This window comes from Rana temporaria, chromosome 5, assembly GCF_905171775.1.
Source record: "Rana temporaria chromosome 5, aRanTem1.1, whole genome shotgun sequence".
NCBI lineage: Eukaryota > Metazoa > Chordata > Amphibia > Anura > Ranidae > Rana > Rana temporaria.
In genome coordinates, this window is record NC_053493.1 from 181,231,377 (window position 1) to 181,252,318 (window position 20,942).

The 20,942-nt window shown below is 43.1% G+C and overlaps 1 protein-coding gene and 1 long non-coding RNA gene across 2 annotated transcripts in view; both read right to left on the reverse strand.

Moving 5' to 3' along the window:
• The window catches only part of MSANTD3 (Myb/SANT DNA binding domain containing 3), a 1,065,404-nt gene that overhangs the window by 12,650 nt on the left and 1,031,812 nt on the right, over positions 1–20,942 (reverse strand). The gene's annotated exons all lie outside the window — the stretch shown is intronic.
• Positions 9,615–15,860, reverse strand: LOC120940521. The gene is made up of 2 exons (XR_005749440.1): positions 15,257–15,860; positions 9,615–11,396 (listed from the first exon to the last, which is right to left on the reverse strand). It is a non-coding gene; the product is annotated as an uncharacterized LOC120940521 (long non-coding RNA).

The following is a 20,942-nucleotide window of genomic DNA, read 5'->3' on the forward strand; positions in this document are numbered from 1 at the left end:
TAGCGCTGTTGTCGAAATTTCGCCATCAATATCGCATTCGCATTTTGCGAAATTTCGATAAAATATCACGAATATTCTGAGCCAATCAGAGTGCTCCTACCGCAGTTATCGAAAATTCGCAATTATTTTCGCATTCGCAATAGCGAAAATTGGCAATCATTTCATTTCGATAAAATATCACGAATATTCGAATTTAGCGAATATATCTAGAATATTCGACTATATATTCGAGATATATCGCAAAATCGAATATGGCGTATTCTGCTCAACACTAGTCATGTTCCCCCAGCTGCAGCATACTGCCAGGTTTTCGACAGTGATGAGGAGGGAGGGAATGATGAGGTCACTGACTCTACGTGGGTGCCTGATAGGAGAGAGGAGGAGGAAGAGGAGGAGGAGGAGGAGAAGGAGGAGGAAGAGGCACAGGCACATCTTCAAAGAGGCAGGATGCCCTCCAGGGGACAGCTTAAGGGCAGCACACCAACTGCATTACATCGCAGAGCTACGGCTGTGCAGGGCGCCGCTGCGTCTCAACGGTACTGCAAAAGTTCTTTGGTGTGGGCCTTTTTTGAGACATGTGCATCAGATTGCACCGTTGCTATTTGCAACATATGTCTCAAGCGTATCTCGCGTGGCCAAAACATCACACGCTTGGGCACCACATGCTTGACCAGACATATGTCGATCTGCCATGCAGTTCGTTGGCAAGCATACCAGAAAGACCCACACCAAAGAACAAAGTGGACCTCCCCTTGCACCTCATCAGCTGGGAGCTCCAACCCCACTAGACCCTTAGTGCTCTCTGAAGCCTGCACTGATAGGACTGAAGGTGTAGAAATAGGTGTGTCACAACCTAGTAGTACATGCGGGAAATCTACTGATGGTAGCAGACAAATTTCCCTGCCCCAGCTGCTGCAGCCCCGAAAGAAGTACGCTCCCAGCCATCCACATGCCCAGCGGTTGAATACTAGCTTAGCGAAATTGCTAGCACTTCAACTGCTACCTTTTCAGTTGGTAGATTCTGCCCCCTTTCGTGAGTTTGTGGAATGTGCGGTACCTCAGTGGAAAGTACACAAACGCCACTTTTTCTCATGGAAGGCGATTCCCGCTCTCTACCGGCATGTGGAAGGCAATGTCCATGCCTCGCTGGACAGGGCGGTCAGTGGTAAGGTGCATCTTACCGCTGACTCATGGTCCAGCAGGCATGGACAGGGACATTACCTCTCTTTCACGGCGCATTGGGTCACTCTGCTGGCAGCTGGGAAGGATGCAGGGCAAGGTACAGTAGTGTTGGAGGTTGTTCCGCCACCACGCCTCCAAAACACTACTACTGGTTGTGACATACCTCTCTCCTCCACCCCCTCCTCTTCTTCTTCCTCGGTGGCCTCTTCTGTGCTGATGTTTCCTCTGAACCAGCCGTGCTCCGTAGGCGTACGAGGGGCTACGCAGGAATGCAGGAAAAGAGATGCCATGCGGTCCTAGAGCTGGTGTGCTTGGGAGACAGGAGCCACACTGGGGCAGAGGTTCTGTCAGATCTACAGGGGCAGGCTCAGAGGTGGTTGACACCACGCCAGCTTAAGCCAGGAATGGTGGTTATCGACAATGGCACCAACCTCTTCTCTGCCCTGCGACAGGGAAAACTGACCCATGTGCCCTGTTTTGCTCATGTTCTGAATTTGGTGGTGCAGCGGTTCTTGGGCAGGTATCCAGGCTTACAGGATGTCCTGAAGCAGGCCAGGAAAGTCTGTGTGCATTTCCGAAGGTCATACAATGCCACTGCTCAGCTGTCAGACCCCCAAAGGGAATACAACCTGCCCAAGAACCGCCTAATCTGTGACATGCCCACCAGATGGAACTCTACATTGGCCATGCTGCAGTGGCTGTACACGCAGCAGAGGGCCATCAATGAGTACCTGTGCCAATATGGCAGCAGAACTGGGTCAGGGGAGCTTGTTTTTTTTCCCCACGCCAGTGGGCCTTGATCAGGGATGCATGCACTGTCCTGTCACCATTTGAGGAGGCCACAAGGATGGTGAGCAGTGACAGTGCATGCATCAGTGAGACTGTCCCTCTTATTCACCTGTTGGAGCACACGCTACGTGGAATAATGGACAGGGCCCTTGAAGCAGAACAGAGGGAGGAAGAGGAGGACTTCCTTACCTCTCAAGGCCCCCTTTATCCAGACAGTGGTCCTGCATGCCCCCCTAGCACACAGGAAGAGGACGAGGTGGTCGAGGTGGAGGAGGAGGATGATTGTATCAGCAGCATGGAGGTGGAGCCTAGCACTCAGCATCAGCAGCAGCAGTCTTCAAGGGATCACTTACAGTCCCAAGGAACCCGTGGACTTTTACGTGGCTGGGATGAGGTGGGTGCGGATCCTGTCGTCCTCAGTGACCCAGAGGACTGTGCCCCGAATGCCTCAGCAAACCTACGCTGCATGGCCTCCCTGATCCTGCAAAGCCTGCGTAAGGATCCTCGTGTTCGTGGTATCAAGGAGAGGGATCATTACTGGCTGGCAACTCTCTTTGATCCACGTTACAAGAGTAAGGTTGCAGAGCTTAGGGAGCAGAGGGAGCAGAAGATGAAACATCTTCGGGAGGCCTTGCAGAAGGGTCTGTGCAACGCATTCCCAGAACCTGGGGGAATACCAAATCCTGTTCCTGGACAACGTGTTGCTGAGGCTTCGGTGAGTCACAGAAGGAGCGGTGGAGAAGGTGGCCGTCTGACCGATGCGTTCAGACAATTTTTTAGTCCGCAGCCCCAATGTATGACCGGTTCCAGCAACCATCGCCAGCGTTTGGTTTACATGGTGCGTGAATACCTAGGGGCAAGATCAGACTTAGACACCTTCCCCACCGAAAACCCTCTGGCTTACTGGGTCTTGAGGATGGATCACTGGCCAGAGCTTGCACAGTGCGCAATTGAGCTACTGGCTTGCCCTGCATCCAGCGTTCTTTTAGAACGTACATTCAGTGCTGCTGGAGGCTCTGTGACCGATCACAGGGTGCGCCTCTCCACCGACTCCGTCGATCGACTGACCTTCATAAAAATGAATCAGGCTTGGATCAACACCAGCTACCAAGCACCTGATGCTGATGTAACTGAATCATTTTTTTTAAATGACAGATCCTTTGGAGACTGCCTATGCTGATGCTGAGTGACTGTCCTGTTATGCTGCTGACTGAATATCCTTTTCCTCCTCACTGATCTTGCTGATAGCTAGTAAGAACATTTTTGTTTCTGGGCTCCGCCACCAGTGCCTAAGGCCCAATTTTTCTGCCCCCGTTTAACAGGGGCGTCTAATAACAATTTTTGATGCAATACTTTGCATGTGGCTCTTGGTTGTGCTCCAATTACAATATCTGTGAGGGGTTGCAGTGTTGTGTTGTGCCTAAGGCCCAATTTCCCTGCCCCTGTTTAACAGGGGCGTATAATAACAATTTTGGATGCAATTATTTGCATGTGGCTCTATGCTGAGCTCCAATTACATTATCAAAGTATATAGGGCCAAAGGGTCTTGTCAGGGCCGATCCTCCCTACAGGCTCACTATGCAAGCCGCTTAGGGCCCCGCAAAGCTGCAAAAGACCCCCCAAATTACTAGAGGCCCCGCCTGGTGAGAAGTCATTTTCGCCCCCTCACCCTGCTTCTAAACTCGCTGGCTGAGTCATTTCCGACAACAGAAGAAACCCCCCCCCACCCTGCTTCTCAACTTTCTTTAATGTGACATGTCACTGTCGTCAGCGCCCCGTCATTTTTAATGTGCCATGTCATTTTGCTTAGGGCCCCAGGGAGGTCAGGATCTGCACTGGGTCTTGTAATGACCTGGTGGCGGGGAAACTCATGCTATTTTTTTCAATGATTTTTATCCATATTGCAAAAACCAAACATTACATTAAAGCCGCAAGCAGTAGTAAATTACTTTTGTCTGAGAGTAATCTCATGTTGTGCAGGGACATTTCTAAACACGTGCCACTACTATAGACACCCAGCAGGTACGATATTTAAAGGAATTTTGTATTCTTTTTCACTTTAAGCATCATTAAAATCACTGCTCCAGAAAAAAATACAGGGCCAGATCCACAAATAACCTGCGTAACTTAAATCTTCCGATTTAAGTTACACCGCCGCAAAATTTCTACCTAAGTGCCCGATCCACAAAGCACTTACCTTGAAATTTGCGGCGGTGTAACTTAAATGTGTCCGGCGCAAGGCGTGCCAAATCTAATGGGGCGAGTCCCATTTAAATTAGGCGTGCTCCCGCGCCGGACGTACTGCGCATGCTCCGTCGGGTAACTTACCCGACTTGCATTGCGCTAACAGACGTCGCTCCGACGTCATTTGCTTAGACGTTAATGTAAATGGCGTCCAGCGATATTCACGGACGTCTTACGCAAACGACGTAGAGTTTAAAATGTCGACGCGGGAACGACGGCCATACTTAATAGGGCTTAGTCAAATAGGACTTTGCCCTATTTTACACGGCGTAACTCGACGTAAACGACGTAGATTTAGCGCGACGGGCCCGTCGGAACGTTCGTGGAGTGTTCATTTGCATATTCTAGGCCGGCCGCAATGGCCTCGCCACCTAGCAGCCGGCCTAGAATTGCATCCTTAAGATCCGACAGTGTAATTCAATTATACATGTCGGATCTTCTGCCTATCTATGGTAAACTGATTCTGTGGATCAGTTCCATAGATAGAAACAGGGATACGACGGCGTATCAGTAGATACACCGGCGTATCCCTTTTGTGGATAACCCCCACAGTTTTTAAAACTTTTTTTTCCATTGATACATGTTCCCTGGGGCAAGACCCGGGTTCTCAAAGACGTTTTCCAACAATAACTTGATTATTTGGCTTTAAAATGAGCACTTTTGAATTTGAACGTTTGAGTCCCATAGACTTCAATGGGGTTCTAAATGTTTGCGCGAACGATCGGTCCGTTCGAATGTTCTGGTGCGAACCGAACGCGGGTATGTTCGGCTCATCCCTAATGGTGACTAACAAATGGTGGTACCTCTAGTTGAAACACTTTGTCATAACTTTGCCACAACCAATAAGATCAGCAGAAGGCAACTGGAGCGGCTGAGTATGGCATCAAATACAAAAAATTGTATTTCATGGATTTATAAAATTCTAATGGCAGAAGAAGGGCTGGAGGTCATACATAAAAAAATAGGAATAAGAATTGGTAACACAAGGGAATAAGCAAAAATTAGGAAACATTTTGAGACTGGTACATAGCTCCGAAGTTGATTCTAATACAGCAAAGATGAACAAGGTGGTATATATCCCAGACAAAATAAGTAAATATCAGACAGGGAAATCATTCATTATATTGTTGGCGGTGATGTAAAGTAGTGGGAACGATGGCACATTTATGGTGGGGTTGCCCATAAATGAAAAGCCTTTGGAAAGAGATCTTATGCCGCGTACAGACGGTCGTTTTTTTGTGATGAAACAAAACGACGTTTTATGTGTTAAAAAAAAAACGACGTTTTTGAAACTTCATTTTCAAAAACGACGTTGCCTACACACCATCGTTTTTCAAAATGCTCTAGCAAAGCGCGGTTACGTTCAGCACGTACGACGGCACTCTGTTCCATTGAAGCTCACTTCATAACTTGCTTCTGAGCATGTGCGGGTTTAAAAACGTTGTTTTCAACGTCGTTTTGCCCACACACTATCATTTTAATTGACACAAAAATTGACGTTTTGAAAAACGACACAAAAAATTCGAGCATGTTCGAATTTTTTTTTTGTCGTTTTTCAGAAGACATAAAACTATGTTTTCCCCACACACAGTCATTTTAAATGACGTTTTCAAAAACGTCATTTTTTTTCATCACAAAAAACGACCGTCTGTACGCGGCATTACAGTTAATAAAATAAATTACTAACAGAGAAATGTTAGAAGAACTTTGGACATGATGTTCAATGATGAGTTTGTATGATAGTGGTGAAAGGGGGCATCCCTGGCCCATGGGACCGGGTGGTACCATGGGTACCAGGCGGCACTTTTAGGGGGCGCCATTCTGACGCTCACCAGCCAGCCCGCTCCGCTGCCTGTGAGGACACTCGCAGCCGGAGGGGAGCAGTCAGCGAGTGAAAAGGGCAGGCACCGCTACCTCTGAGTAGCCTGGCGCCGCTGCTGTTAGTGGTGACAGGGACGGGCAGAACACTCGAAGTGGGGCGGGGGGATATTGGAGCAGTCAGTGAGTGAGCGGCATCAGCGCAGTTCTGCCCTCACTGCGCAACCTCAGGCAGCAGAGAGATTACAACATCTCTCTGCTGACTGCCTTAATTCTGGGACACAGCAAGTGACAACCCACAACGTGTGGCAGGTGACGTCATGACAAACCACAACGTGTAGCAAGTGACGTGGCAAGTAACAATCCGCAACGTGTGACAAGTGACAATATGCAATGTGTGGCAAGTGATGTGGCACGTGACCATCCACAAACGTGTGGCAGGTGACGTGGCAAGTGACAATCCGCAATGTTTGGCAGGTGATGTTGTGGCAAGTGGCAATCCGCAACGTGTGGCAAGTGACAACCCGCAACGCGTGGCAGGTGACGTGGCAAGTGACATTGTGGCAAGTGACAATCCGCAACATGTGGTAGGTGGCAAGTGACAATCCACAACCTGTGGCAAGTGACGTGGCACGTGACCATCCACAACATGTGGCAGGTGACGTTGTGGCAAGTGACAATCTGCAACGTGTGGCAGGTGACGTTGTGGCAAGTGACCATCCGCAGCGTGTGGCAGGTGACATGGCAAGTGACAAGCCGCAGCATGTGGCAGGTGATGTGGCAAGTGACAATCTGCAGCGTGTGGTGGAGTCTGAAGCAAAACTGTAAGTTGTTTGAGACATGAGAGACTTGCCTTGCCCAGCCAGGATTAACCACTTAAGGACCAGGCCACTTTTTGTGATACGGCACTGTGTCGCTTAAACTGACAATTGCGTGGTCATGCGACGATGTACCCAAAAAAAATTGATGTCCTTTTTTCCACACAAATAGAGCTTGCGTAAGTCGTACGTCCGGCGTAAAGTTATTCCCCATATAGAAGGCGCAACCCATGCAAAGGTATGGACCGTCGAATCTTATGTCGTTTACGTTGTACATGAATATGACTAGGTGTATGTTACATTCACGTCGTAGGCAGTGATCCGTCGTATCTTAGGGAGTAGTTCGGACGTGATTCTGAGCATGCGCACTGGGATATGTCCATGGGACGGCGCATGCGCGGTTCGTTATTCGCATCTTTATGGTGCTCGGCCCATCATTTGCATGGGGTCACGCCTCATTTGCATGGCTCACGCCCACTTCCACTTACGATGACTTCCGCTTTCGAAACCCAGCATAGATTTGGGAGCAATTGGGAGCAAGTGCTTTGTGAATACTGTGCTTGCCTCTCTGCGCTGCGTCGGCGTAGTGTATATTCGATACGCTACGCCGGCATAAATATGCGCCAATGTATGTGAATCCGGGCCATATTTTTTACTTTTTTCTATAATAAATATGCCCAAAATGTATTAAAAAAACAACTTTTCTCATCAGTTTAGGCCAATATATATTCTTCTATATATTTTTGGTACCAAAAAAAAACACAATTAGCGTACATGATTAGTTTGCGCATAAGACATTGTCATAAGACATTGCCATGACAAGTATTCTTTATACTCCTATATACATGTTGTACAGGACGCCAGGGTTGGGTCCTGGACGGACGCTATGTTGCGCCAATATTTGGAGTGTGGTCCCTTTAAGGCAATGGTGTAGGGTTCAGGAGGTCACCCAGAGGGGGTGAAAAATTCCAGGCAATAAAAGTTGATCCAGAGAAGACTGGCCTACAGTCCTTTCTGTCCTTGTTAGTGTCGTTTTGGGCCCGGAGTTTCGGAGGCTCTAAAGTGACGTTTGGGAGGGAAAGAGCCTCCTCTCATGACCACTGTCAGTCAAGCACACAGGGGGTTGAGAACTTCCAGGAAACCAGCTTAAAAGACAGGAAGTGCTAATAGAGGGTGTGGAGGATTATGGGAGTGCACCTGTCTGCAGAAGCTGTGTACTGCTGAGAAGCTGGTAAAGGGTCAGCAAGGACTGGAAGTTCTGCCTAAAACCGTATGTGCCTTTGTTTTTGATTTATTGCTGTGCTGAAGAAAAACAGACTTTTTTTGTTTATGCTGGAGACAAGCGGACTTTTGCTTTAATGTTTTTCCCTGTGTGCTGAAGAAAGCGTTGTTTTTTTTGGTTTGGTCACAAATAAAAAACCCTTTTGTTCAACATTAACGGTTTACGCATACCTCCCAACCGTCCCAGATTCTGCGTGAATTTCCCGCAGTTTGAAGCAGTCCCGCGATCATAGCTAAATTCCCGCAGCCCAGTGCCAGAACAAGCGAGTGACGTCTGGTCATCAGATATCCTAACTTCTCCCGCGAGGTGCGGCAGTGTTCCACATTTGGGCTGTGCGGTTCCCTGACACATACCAGTTGCAGCCACCCTAACTGATCATTGGTTGCTAGGGCCGCCCCGCTTGGCGTCTAACAACCAGTGACGTCACACACTCACACACAGAGACTCCCAGAGCGAGGCCGTGTCAGTGTTACCCTGGCTCCACCCACCTTTTCCACTTCTCCGGCTCCCGCGGTCCGCCACCAGGCGGCCTAATGCAGTTACAGGCAAGGCCTCTCTCGCATCGTGGAGCCATGGGGATGATGACAGCGGCATCTGCACTCTGGCCACCTCTCTCCCCGGGGAGTTACAGTCTCAGCGTCGCCCTCGGTCACTGCAGCATGGACTGGACAGATTAAGCAGCAGGTCAGTGTCACTCCCCCGTCAACAACTTCAATGCAAAGGAGGAGAATTAACAACCGCTCAACAACCTTAATGCGCCCCCCCCGCTCAACAACCTTAATGCGTGCCCCCCGCTCAACAACCTTAATGCGCCCCCCCCGCTCAACAACCTTAATGCGCGCCCCCCCTTGCTCAACAATCTTAATGCGCCCCCCACTCAACAACTTCAATTCGGCCACCCCCCCGCTCAACAACTGTCCCGCAGTGGATTTTTAAAACATTGGGAGGTATGGTTTACGCACTTAATCCCGCAGAGCTAAACAACCCCCAAAGTTCACAACTGGTGGAGAATGCAGGCAAAGTGCATTTGCAGGCGCAAAAAACGTTTAAAACTAAAAACTGACATTTAAAGAGACAGTGTGCTTATTGCATGTCTTGGGTGAAGTCAGCCCAGACATTGCAAGCAGCAGGCAAAGGCATGGAGGAGGTCATCAAGGCTTTGGCACAAAGCAAGCTTCAGCAAAGGCAAACCGTCGCCATGAGGAAGCGAAGGATCAGCAGCAGCAGGCCCTGGCACAGGCTATAGCTGCACAGCAGGAAAACACACGGCTGCTTGCCGCCCAGTTTACAGCTCATCAGGAGTCCAGTCAAGCACAGGTGGCTGCCTTGCAGGAGGCAGTACAGTGGCTGTCTCAGGGAGAAGAGCAAGCGGTCGTTGCCGTTAGAAACCCAGTATCTGTGAGAGTGTAAGAATGTAGTATTAATAACTAATATTCTTGTAGCTCAAGGGCGTTTCTGAATGAAGATCATTCATAGTCAGGTTGATTTGAAAATAACATGTGAGTTTATTGTCACACAGGTGGCATCACAAACACAATGAAAAATAGTATAAAGTTCAGTTTAGCGTAGATGAAAATATCTGGAATTGGATCGATAGTGCTGTAGCAAGCTTATTAAAGCATGTGTGCTGCCTCAGGCCATGTTGTCTTCTGAGATTTTCCAAAGTGAAGCAGGAAGAAGCAGTAAATGACGTTCTTAGACTTCTGGCTTCAGCTGTTCTCCTTGTCAATATGTCAGTATGTCAGTGTTGTCTTTCAAAGAGGGTGTCTTAGTGTAAGTGTGTGGTGCAAATGTGAGTGCCCAGCCTTCTTAGCAAAGCATATATATATATGTTACAAATGAACATCGTGACCTCATACGGTCCAGACTTAGACCCTAGTATGGCAAACATTAATATCTGCTTATGTTCAGCAATATGTTATACCAAGGAAAGGTTTTAGCACATACGAGTGTCGTATGGAGTTTGATTGACAGGCACACATGTGACACTCTATACTTAGAATATACTGAGTGGTGTGCAGATGATGCAATGTCATAAAACATATATTATCAGCTATAAAGCTATAACTTCATTAAGTAACTATATACCAATACATACTAGTATAAATACAATTTTACTAAACTAGCTTAACAATAGATATGAACTAGTATATTATTGATATCACTACGTAAATACAGATCTATTCTGAATCTATTCTTGTCACCCTACACCAAGATTCCTTATATGTCATTCTCAAATTGGCTAACCAGAAATGCTCAGTTTTTGAATAGAAGAATTATGTCATATCAATTGATCAAGGTCATTCATTCATACCTAATTACTATGATTAATCATAAATCAAAATATGTTTTGCAAGCTTATTATGAATTGCCGAATTATGAATTTGAAATAATATTCTAACAATCCCCCCTGAATTATGATTAATCATACTAAATCATTAAATACATACATACATACATAACCATTTGTATCTCATTTTCTCCCCCTTGTATCAAACGATTGGACACAATATTCCTCAGAACTGAAGCAACTAGAAATTATCATTTTCCTAAATGCTTTTCTCTTTTTACTTTTAACTCCTCTTAGATCTATCTATTCAAAATCTTAAAATAATGGTATAGGATTTTAAAAATGTATAACATAATGACTAATATCAATAATTATTAATATTAATAATAATAATAATGAAAATTATTATTATTAAACTAAGTAAATAATTCAATAATATATTTCCATATATGTGCTCAAATAATATTTTAGCTCTTTGGAAATATACTTTATACTCTAAAACCTTCATAACTTTCCATTGTTCTATTACTGATATGTTTCTTAAGTTATGAACACAAAATGTTCTATTAACTAGAATGATTGTGCTAACATTCAATATGTGAATAAATAAAAAATAAATAAAAATAATAATCCTAACTTAATGTGAACATTAATATCAGAATAATTGGATGATCAAAAAATGTATATGTATACAAATGTTTCAGTCCTAAATTGTTTATCTATAGTAGATAGATAAAGTTCCTTCCGATTAATGTTTCTTCATGAAATGTCTTTAAAATTTCTTCAAGTTCCGTTAGGTTAGAAAAACCTTGATTAATAAGATAAAATAGTTCATAAATATGAAATATAAATATTTTGTCAAATATTCTTCCAAAAAGGATCTCTTCTTTTAACTTCAAATTTCTTGATATTCTCTTTGCTCTTTATAGGAGCTTGTTATCCTCCATATTTGTTTGATTTTTAGATGCCATATCTGTAAAAGAGAGGCAGTATCATTACTCAGGAATAAAATATTTATATTAATTCTTGTACATTTTCCTATTTTTTCAACAAATATTAAAACATTATGAGACAATAACTTTGTGAACTTGCTAAAACTATATGTGAAATACTATCTTATATTTCCCTTCAAAGAGAACTTCTGTGTGACTATGTACTTCTATGTACTGTCCTTATCCTGTCTAAAAATAACCTAAATTATAAAATATATGTACTGTGAAGTTTAGATATGTCAGGACGCAATATTTCATTTTTTGGTCATGATACAAATTCTATTTCTAACGAACAAAGTTAGATTTCATATCACCCCAGAGATGACAATGGACTATGCCTTTGTTCTCACCTCTAAACGATTAGAAATATGCGTAACTGTATTCTGTGTTGGAGTTCTTATCCTAGTGTTAGAGTGTTCTGCAAGTACTTGAATGCATTTCTCAGCTCTTACGCTAGAAACCTGAGATAAAGACTTCTCATCTACAGCTGTATAAACATGTGCTGGTGTAAATTCCTGTAGATGTCTTTCATTTCCATCTATCTGAATGTGTATTTGTAATAAAGCTCTGAACCAAAAAGGATATTTTTTCCTAATTTCTCTAAAACTACCTTCATCAAAAATACCTTTTAATGAACAGTCAGGTGTCCGTACAATGATTTTGTTTGATTTCACTATGCTCTCTGTAACTTTAATTGCATAGTAAACACTTAGAAGTTGCTTCACACCTGGCTCAAAAGTTTTTTCCAAAAATTATAAAACTCTGGAGAAATAGGCAATTATTTTCTCCTTACCTTCTTGTAACTGAAACAATGTTACTGAGATGGCATTCTCAGATACATGAGTTTTCAAAACAAACAATGTTTCAGAACAGACCTCTATTGTACTTAATGCTGGAGCATTCTGCAAATCTTTTTTCAACACTTCAAAAGCATTTTCCTCATTTGGACCCCACTGGTCAACTATATTACCTTTATTCCTTAAAAGATTATATAATGGATTAACTTTTTCTGCGAAACAGTGTACAAACTCTTTGCAATGATTTATTTTATGCAAAAATGTATGCAATGCCTTGTAAGTTGTTGGAGTTGGGATAACAGTAATATCTCTAACTGTTTCTTGCAACAATTGTCTCTTTCCTTGACTAATTGGCATGTGAAGGAATTTCACTTGACTTTTCATCAGCTGAACTTTTGTCGTGTTTAATTTTAAACCTACAGCTTGTAACATCATAAACAATTCAGACAAAAGAGCCATATGTTCATCGATATTCTGAGTACTCAGCAAAATCGTATCCACGTGCTGACAATTGCAATCTGGCCTAGAAAATTTAGAAAGTATTGTTGCTATAGTTTCATGAACTATACCATCACCAATACCTAGATCAGGTATTAATCGAGTGAACGTATAAGTCTCTTTTCTGAATGTGAATGCAAGTTTGTATTGACAACTTTTAGTTAAAGGAATGGAAAATGGCTACCAGCGATTTCTAGTACAGAAAACACTTTGTTCTCAACATTCAAATGTAATTTTATGTTAGATTTATCAGGAAGAACTGGGCTATTTGAGATGTGTTTATCCAATATTCTTACGTCAACTGATAAAGAATATGAATTATCAATATTTTTGATAGGCCAAATACAGTTATTTACCACTGATTTAGCTTTCTTTACAATTCCTAGTTGTACAAATTCTTGAATAATGTCAGAAAGTGGACCAATTGATTCTGGTGGTAACTCACTCTGATCAAGAGGTTCTGGATCCTTTCCTTCAATATTTAATTCGGCACTTTTCAAAGTTCCAAAGTCATTTTTGAACTTTGACCACAAACTTGGAAAACATTGTACCACTTCCTTTAAAGCACAATTACCATCAACATCAGGCCACTTTTGTTCTGTAGACATATTGGTAATGGAACCAACATTACTGTATACAGAGGGATCAATCAGCACTGATTTGGGCCTAGATGGATCTTTCCAAATACTTTTATTAGCCAAATCAATCACCCACTTTTGTTTATTGATTACATCAATGCCAAGTATATTCTCTGCTTCGTGACAGACCCAAATATTAGTTTTCACTAATCCAGGTACTTCAAATGTTACATTGGATACCTGTCTAGCAGTGGAATTACCTATATTATTAAAACCCACTATATTACACATAGGGGAATTGGGTTTCACAGGTATGTTTTCTTTGATAAGGGTAATCTCAGATCCGCTGTCTATGAGACAATTAATATGTTTACCATTTATCAAACATTTTAAATATGGCCTCCCATTCTCATCCAAAATAATTGGTGCTACATATTGTAATGGCAGAGAAATTTAATCCGGGTGTGTTTCTATTTTTGGCAATGGCAATAAACCTTCTCTTTTCGTGACAGCTCCTTTTGCCATATTGTCTGAACTACTGTGAACAGTCAAATTACTGATCTGTTTGACTTCAGTGTCATAAGGCAATTCAGTCAAAATGTTATCTTGACATGAAAAAACAGGTTGCACAAAAGCTGATTTTTCATACTCCATATCTTTAGTTCTTATTTGTAAGTCACTCTTAAACTTAAAGCAATGTTTTTTCATATGGCCAAATCCATGACAGTAAAAACACATCATGGGGTCGTCTCCTTGCTTCACTTGACTGCACCTGTCCTTGTCATTCCTGCTAAGGCCTGTCGTTTCTGACACGTCTGTAGCCTGACTATTTTTGTCACATTGAATAATAGAAACCTATATGTGCGAGACTGCTTTGATTCAATTGTCTCCTAATTTTGTCAATGAAGCTTACTATAGCATTTAAATTTTGACGTTCCTGTGCTATGGCCACTGAAGTTGGGTCAAGGTATTTAAATTTTTTTAAAGAAAGCCATTTTTAATCCTGGGTCAGTTTCATCATCTACTCCAAATATCATTTCATAAACCTTGCAAAATCTTGTTTTAAACTAAAATGGATCTTCTTCTGCAGTAGTCTGTAATAGGTCTAGCATTTCTATGGTCGGTTTTTGTTCACCGGTCATACATAGCAATAATAGTCGCAATCTATCTGTGGCGTCATTTTGACCTTCATCATCACTAACAAGTGAATCGATTCGTTTAGCAAAATTAACAGGAATCCACAACTGAAAAATGTAATTACGTTGATCGTTTGAAAGATTAAAACGATCTGCAAACATTTCAAATAAATCCCAATTGGAAAATACAGTAGCCTCAACGTCATAAATAGGAAAGTCTTTTAGAACCTTCATCAGCTGGTTATGTATTTGCAATTTTAGTTTTGCAGTTCTACATAATAAGTTTTTATGTTTCATTTCCATTTCATCAGTAGCATCAACATTCTCTATTTCCGAACTGTAAAATTGTAGCTTTGACTTGGTTTCAATCTTTTTGTCATCTGTATTTATTACAGCAATCTGTCTACTGTCATTTTGCAACTCTGGCAAAATAATTTTTTTAGATTTCTCTATTTGTTCCTCAAGATTCTCTATGTAATTACACAAAATCTCACAGTTAGGACAACTGAGAGCATCCTGGGACACATTTTTATGTATTCCTGTGTTCTGTACATTATTAGTCTCTGTCTGGTTTCGTGTACACACATTTTTGGCAGGTAAAATATTAATAATCATCTTATTAAATATTCTTACCAATTTCAATACATTACTTATTTTCTTACGTAATTTATTCACAGTAAACCTGGATTTGTCTATCTGGACATTGGAATTTAAGCATTCTTGGTACATATACAACCACAAGTGACTGTCATTTGGATAAAAAGACACATCTTTAAATTCTAGCTTACTATCTCTAGCTATTTCATCTATAAAATTCATAATTTTTACTCACCGTTATTAGAAGAATTTCTCGTCTTCAACCGTCTGTTACTGGACTGTTGTCCACATCTGACGCAACACAAACGCCTCTTGCTTGATAGGTTCTGAACCGTCTTTTTTATCGAGACTTGAATATTCGCAAAAACTGCGCCAATCTCTCCCCCCCCCTCATCAAGGGTCGAGATTTCCGTAAAAATAGAGATAAGACAGTACTTTTTTTGGCTCGCCAGTGTAAGAATGTAGTATTAATAAGTAATATTCTTGTAGCTCAAGGGCGTTTCTGAATGAAGATCATTCATAGTCAGGTTGATTTGAAAATAACGTGTGAGTTTATTGTCACACAGGTGGCATCACAAACACAATGAAAAATAGTATAAAGTTCAGTTTAGCGTAGATGAAAATATCTGGAATTGGATTGATAGTGCTGTAGCAAGCTTATTAAAGCATGTGTGCTGCCTCAGGCCATGTTGTCTTCTGAGATTTTCCAAAGTGAAGCAGGAAGAAGCAGGAAATTACGTTCTTAGACTTCTGGCTTCAGCTGTTCTCCTTGTCAATATGTCAGTATGTCAGTGTTGTCTTTCAAAAAGGGTGTGAATGAGTGTGTCTGATGCCGCGTACACACGGTCGTTTTATGTGATGAAAAAAAATGACGTTTTTAAAAACGTCACTTTAATTGACCGTGTGTGGGGGAAAACGTCGTTTTATGTCTTCTAAAAAACGACCAAAAAAAATTGAAGCATGCTTCAATTTTATGTGTCGTTTTTCAAAACGTCAACTTTTACTTCACAGAAATTGACCGTGTGTAGCAAAAACGTCGCTTAAAACGACGTTTTTTCATCCGCGCATGCCCAGAAGCTACTTATGAAGCGAGCTTCAATGGAAAAACGTGGTGGAACGTAACCTCGCTTTGCTAGAACATTGTGAGAAAAACGATGGTGTGTAGGCAACTTCGTCTTTGAAAATTGAAGTTTCAAAAACGTCGTTTTTTACTTCACAGAAAATGTCGTTTTTTTTCATCACATAAAGTGATGGTGTGTATGCGGCATTAGTGTAAGTGTGTGGTGCAAATGTGAGTGTCCAGCCTTCTTAGCAAAGCATATATATATATGTTACAAATTAACATCGTGACCTCATACGGTCCAGACTTAGACCCTTGTATGGCAAACCTTAATATCTGCTAAGTTCAGCAATATGTTATACCAAGGAAAGGTTTTAGCACATACGAGTGTCGTATGGAGTTTGATTGACAGGCACACATGTGACACTCTATACTTAGAATATACTGAGTGGTGTGCAGATGATGCAATGTCATAAAACATATATTATCAGCTATAAAGCTATAACTTCATTAAGTAACTATATACCAATACATACTAGTATAAATGCGATTTTACTAAACTAGCTTAACAATAGATGTGAACTAGTATATTATTGATATCACTACGTAAATACAGATCTATTCTGAATCTATTCTTGTCACCCTACACCAAGATTCCTTATATGTCATTCTCAAATTGGCTAACCAGAAATGCTCAGTTTTTGATTAGAAGAATTATGTCATATCAATTGATCAAGGTCATTCATTCATACCTAATTACTATGATTAATCATAAATCAAAATATGTTTTGCAAGCTTGCCATAAATTATGAATTGCCAAATTATGAATTTGAAATAATATTCTAACAGAGAGCTACCCATTTCTTACAAAAATTAACGCCCAGCGATGACGTAGAAGCCTTTCTCACCACCTTTGAAAGGATAGCAGAGAGAGAGAGGGGTGGCCCCGGGACCATACAAGTTATTATGAACCTGCTTGTCCCCTGTTTGCGTTGTTTTCTGTTTTTGAGGATTTTATCATATTCTTTATTTATTTTTTAACCATTTCCCACCCTGCGGCTTACTATTTACGGCCGCAAGGTGGCTCTGATCTGCCAGGAGGCCGGCTATATACGTCCTCCGGCCGCACGCCACTAGGGCGCCACACAGGTGCCAATGCGCGTGCCTGGTGGCCGAGATTTCCGCCAGGCACCCTCGATCGGCAGTCACAGAGCTCCACGTCCTGTCAGGGAGAGGAGACCAATGTTGTGTGCCTTGTACATAGGGACAACCATCGGTCACCTCCCCTAGTCAGTCCCCCTCCCCTACAGTAAGAATCACTCCCAGGGTACATATTTAACCCCTTGATGCCCCCTAGTGTTAACCCCTTCCCTGTCAGTCACATTTATACAGTAACCATTGCATTTTTATAGCACTGTTCGCTGTGTGTATGTGAATAGTCCCAAAAATGTGTCAAAAGTGTCCAATGTGTCCACCGTAATATCGCAGCCGTGACAAAAATCGCAGATCGCTGCCGTTACTAAAAAAATAAAAAATATAAAAAAAAGTAATAATTCTATCCCCTATTTTGTAGGCGTTATAACGTTTGCGCAAACCAATCACTATACGCTTATTGCGATTTTTTTTATACCAAAAATATGTAGAAGAATACGTATCGGACTAAACTGAAAAAAAAATAGTTTTTTTTTTAAATGGGATATTTATTATAGCAAAAACTAAAAAATGTTGTGTTTTTTTTCAAAATTGTCGCTCTATTTTTTGTTTATAGCGCAAAAAATAAGAACGGCAGAGGTGATCAAATACCACCAAAAGAAAGCTCTATTTGTGGGGGAAAAAGGACGTAAATTTTGTTTGGGAGCCACGTCGCACGACCGCGCAATTGTCATTCAAAGCATGACAGTGCCGAAAGCTGAAATTTCGCCTGGGCAGGAAGGGGGTATATGTGCCCAGTAAGCAAGTGGTTAAAACATTTCTGGTGGTTTATGAGTATATGTGTCCAATCACTTTTTTCAGTGCTGAATGGATTTGTATATGTGTGTATGTATATGTATATGTGCAGGGCTCAAAATTTCAAGTCCTGAGCTATTAGCCAGGACTCAAGGCATACTTGCCACCAGTTGCCCCGCCCAACCCTTAAGCATGCCCCGCCCCCTAATCCGGCCCCTAGACACACCCTCATAAATCTCATGAAATGACACTTAAATGTTTTATGCAGAATTAACCTATAAAAATAAATATTAACAACAACTTTATCCGTGCCCAAAAATGCAGCCTGCCCATGTCTACCAATGCAGCATGTGTCCCCAGGGCAGCAAAATGTCCCCCACTTTGCAGCCAGAGTCACCCCCCCCCCACACTATTGCAGCCAGAGCCCCCCCCACACTATTGCAGCCAGAGTCCCCCCCACACTATTGCAGCCAGAGTCCCCCCTCACACTATTGCAGCCAGAGTCCCCTTCCCACACTATTGAAGCCAGAGTCCCCCCCCACACTATTGAAGCCAGAGTCCCCCCCCACACTATTGAAGCCAGAGTCCCCCCCCACACTATTGCAGCCAGAGTCCCCCCCCCACACTATTGCAGCCAGAGTCCCCCCCACACTATTGCAGCCAGAGTCGTCCCCCACACTATTGCAGCAGCAGCCAGAGTCGTCCCGTCCCCCCCACACTATTGCAGCAGCAGCCAGGGTCGCCCCCCCCACACTATTGCAGCAGCAGAAGCCAGAGTCCCCCCCCCACACTATAGCAGCAGCCAGAGTCCCCCCACACGACTATTGCAGCAGCCAGGGTCCCCCCCTCCACACTATTGCAGCAGCAGCAGCCAGAGCCCCCCCACACCACTATTGCAGCAGCCAGAGTCGTCCCCACTCCACACTATTGCAGCAGCAGCAGCCAGAGTCCCCCCACACCACTATTGCAGCAGCCAGAGTCGTCCCCACTCCACACTATTGCAGCAGCAGCAGCTAGCGACCCCCACACCACTATTATAGCCAACCTTTGCTGGGTAGGAGAGGAGCCGCCGCGTTGTTCAAACCGCGGGGAACATGACAGCTTTCAATTCAAAAGCTGCGTTCCCCGCCGACACCGTGCGCGTCATAAGCCCCTCCCCCTTGTCCGGGAAACTTTGATAGACAGATCACCAATCCAATGGATGGGATGGGTGATTTGTCTATCAAAGTTTCCCGGACAAGGGGGGAGGGGCTGTATATGACGAGCACAGCGGGGAACGCAGCTATTGAATTGAAAGCTGTCATGTTCCCCGCGGTTTGAACAACGCGGCGGCTCCTCTTCTACCCAGCAAAGGTTGTCTACAATAGTGTGGGGGGACCAGACGGCGGCAAAGATGGCGGCAACAGCAGCGGCAGCAGGGACTCTCCTCTCCTTGCTCGCCCCCCCCTGCTCCCAGGCAGCCCACACTCGCCTGCCCTCAAAATGTACTCGCATTTTGCGAGCAGGAGAGTGTAAATTTTGAGGGCTGTATATGTGTATATTGATTTCTATATATAATTATTTTTTATATTGTTACTATTCATTTGATAAAGTGTTTTTAATCCCTTATATGATAATGAATTAACATTAATATTTATTTGTTCATTTGTTTTTAAATGTTTTTTCCATGATATTCTTTACGATACCCAGGTATTGGATCGATTGGTTGTCCTGCCTCGTGACTATAAAATCCCTGTTCTATGCTGGAGCTTGAGCGTGTTAGGGGTTAAACCCCGAAACATGTAATCGTATATGGCTCCAGCTTCAGCACCTGCTGTGATACTCATCACATTCCCTTCTCTGATCCATTTGACCCATCAGGTTTTGCCGATGTCTGCCTGCCTTCGGAGCATGTGACATGGCACGGGAGGAGTCCTGTGGAGACCGGACACCTTGCAGCTCAGCCTCGTACCCGCTGCCATCTCTGGTCTCACCCACCACTGCAGCGGCTCTGGCATTTTTCACTCTGGTCATACAGTGATCATGCTTCTTGGATCTGAATACAGCCTTTGGATCTGGATCTGGATCTGGATCTCTGATGTAGCCTGGCTTTTGTTATGGTCACCACTCCAAGCTGTTGGAACGTGTTTTCAGGCTTCCCATTTTTGGTCTGCAGCCCTCACGGAAGCGGGACAGTCATTTCTCCACCACCTTTGGCTCCATTGCTGGCACTATCACAGTGGGTTTGACCATTCTGACGATTTTTCCCATTTGTACTGTGTATTAGTTACATGTTTTATCAGCAATAAACTGTTTTAAATTTCACATGGATTCCATCTCCAATTGATTCATTGCCACCTCCTGGATCTGCGCTTCCCAATTGTTTTTGTGTCTAATCACAGCTGGTCACATGTAAATGGGGAAGTGTCGTAAATCGTCTCTCCTCACACTTACAGAGTGTGTGGCAAAGAGAGCCGATCAGCAGCATCTCTTTGCAGGGGAGAACAGGGCAAGTAATCAGGGCAAAGCCCCAGCAGTGCCACCAATCAGTGCCAATGGGTGCCCCAATCAGTGCCCATCAGTGACACAAATCAATGCCCATTACTGGTGCCAGTCAGTGCTGCCTTTAATGCCCATCAGTGCCTGTTCATCAGTAGTGTTGAGCAGAATACGCCATATTCGATTTTGCGATATATCTCGAATATATAGTCGAATATTCGAGATATATTCGCTAAATTCGAATATTCGTGATATTTTATCGAAATGAAATGATTGCGAATTTTCGCTATTGCGAATGCGAAAATAATTGCGAATTTTCGACAACAGCGGAAGGAGCACTCTGATTGGCTCAGAATATTCGTGATATTTTGCACTCTGATTGGCTCAGAATATTTGTGATATTGTATCGAAATTTCGCAAAATGCGAATGCGATAT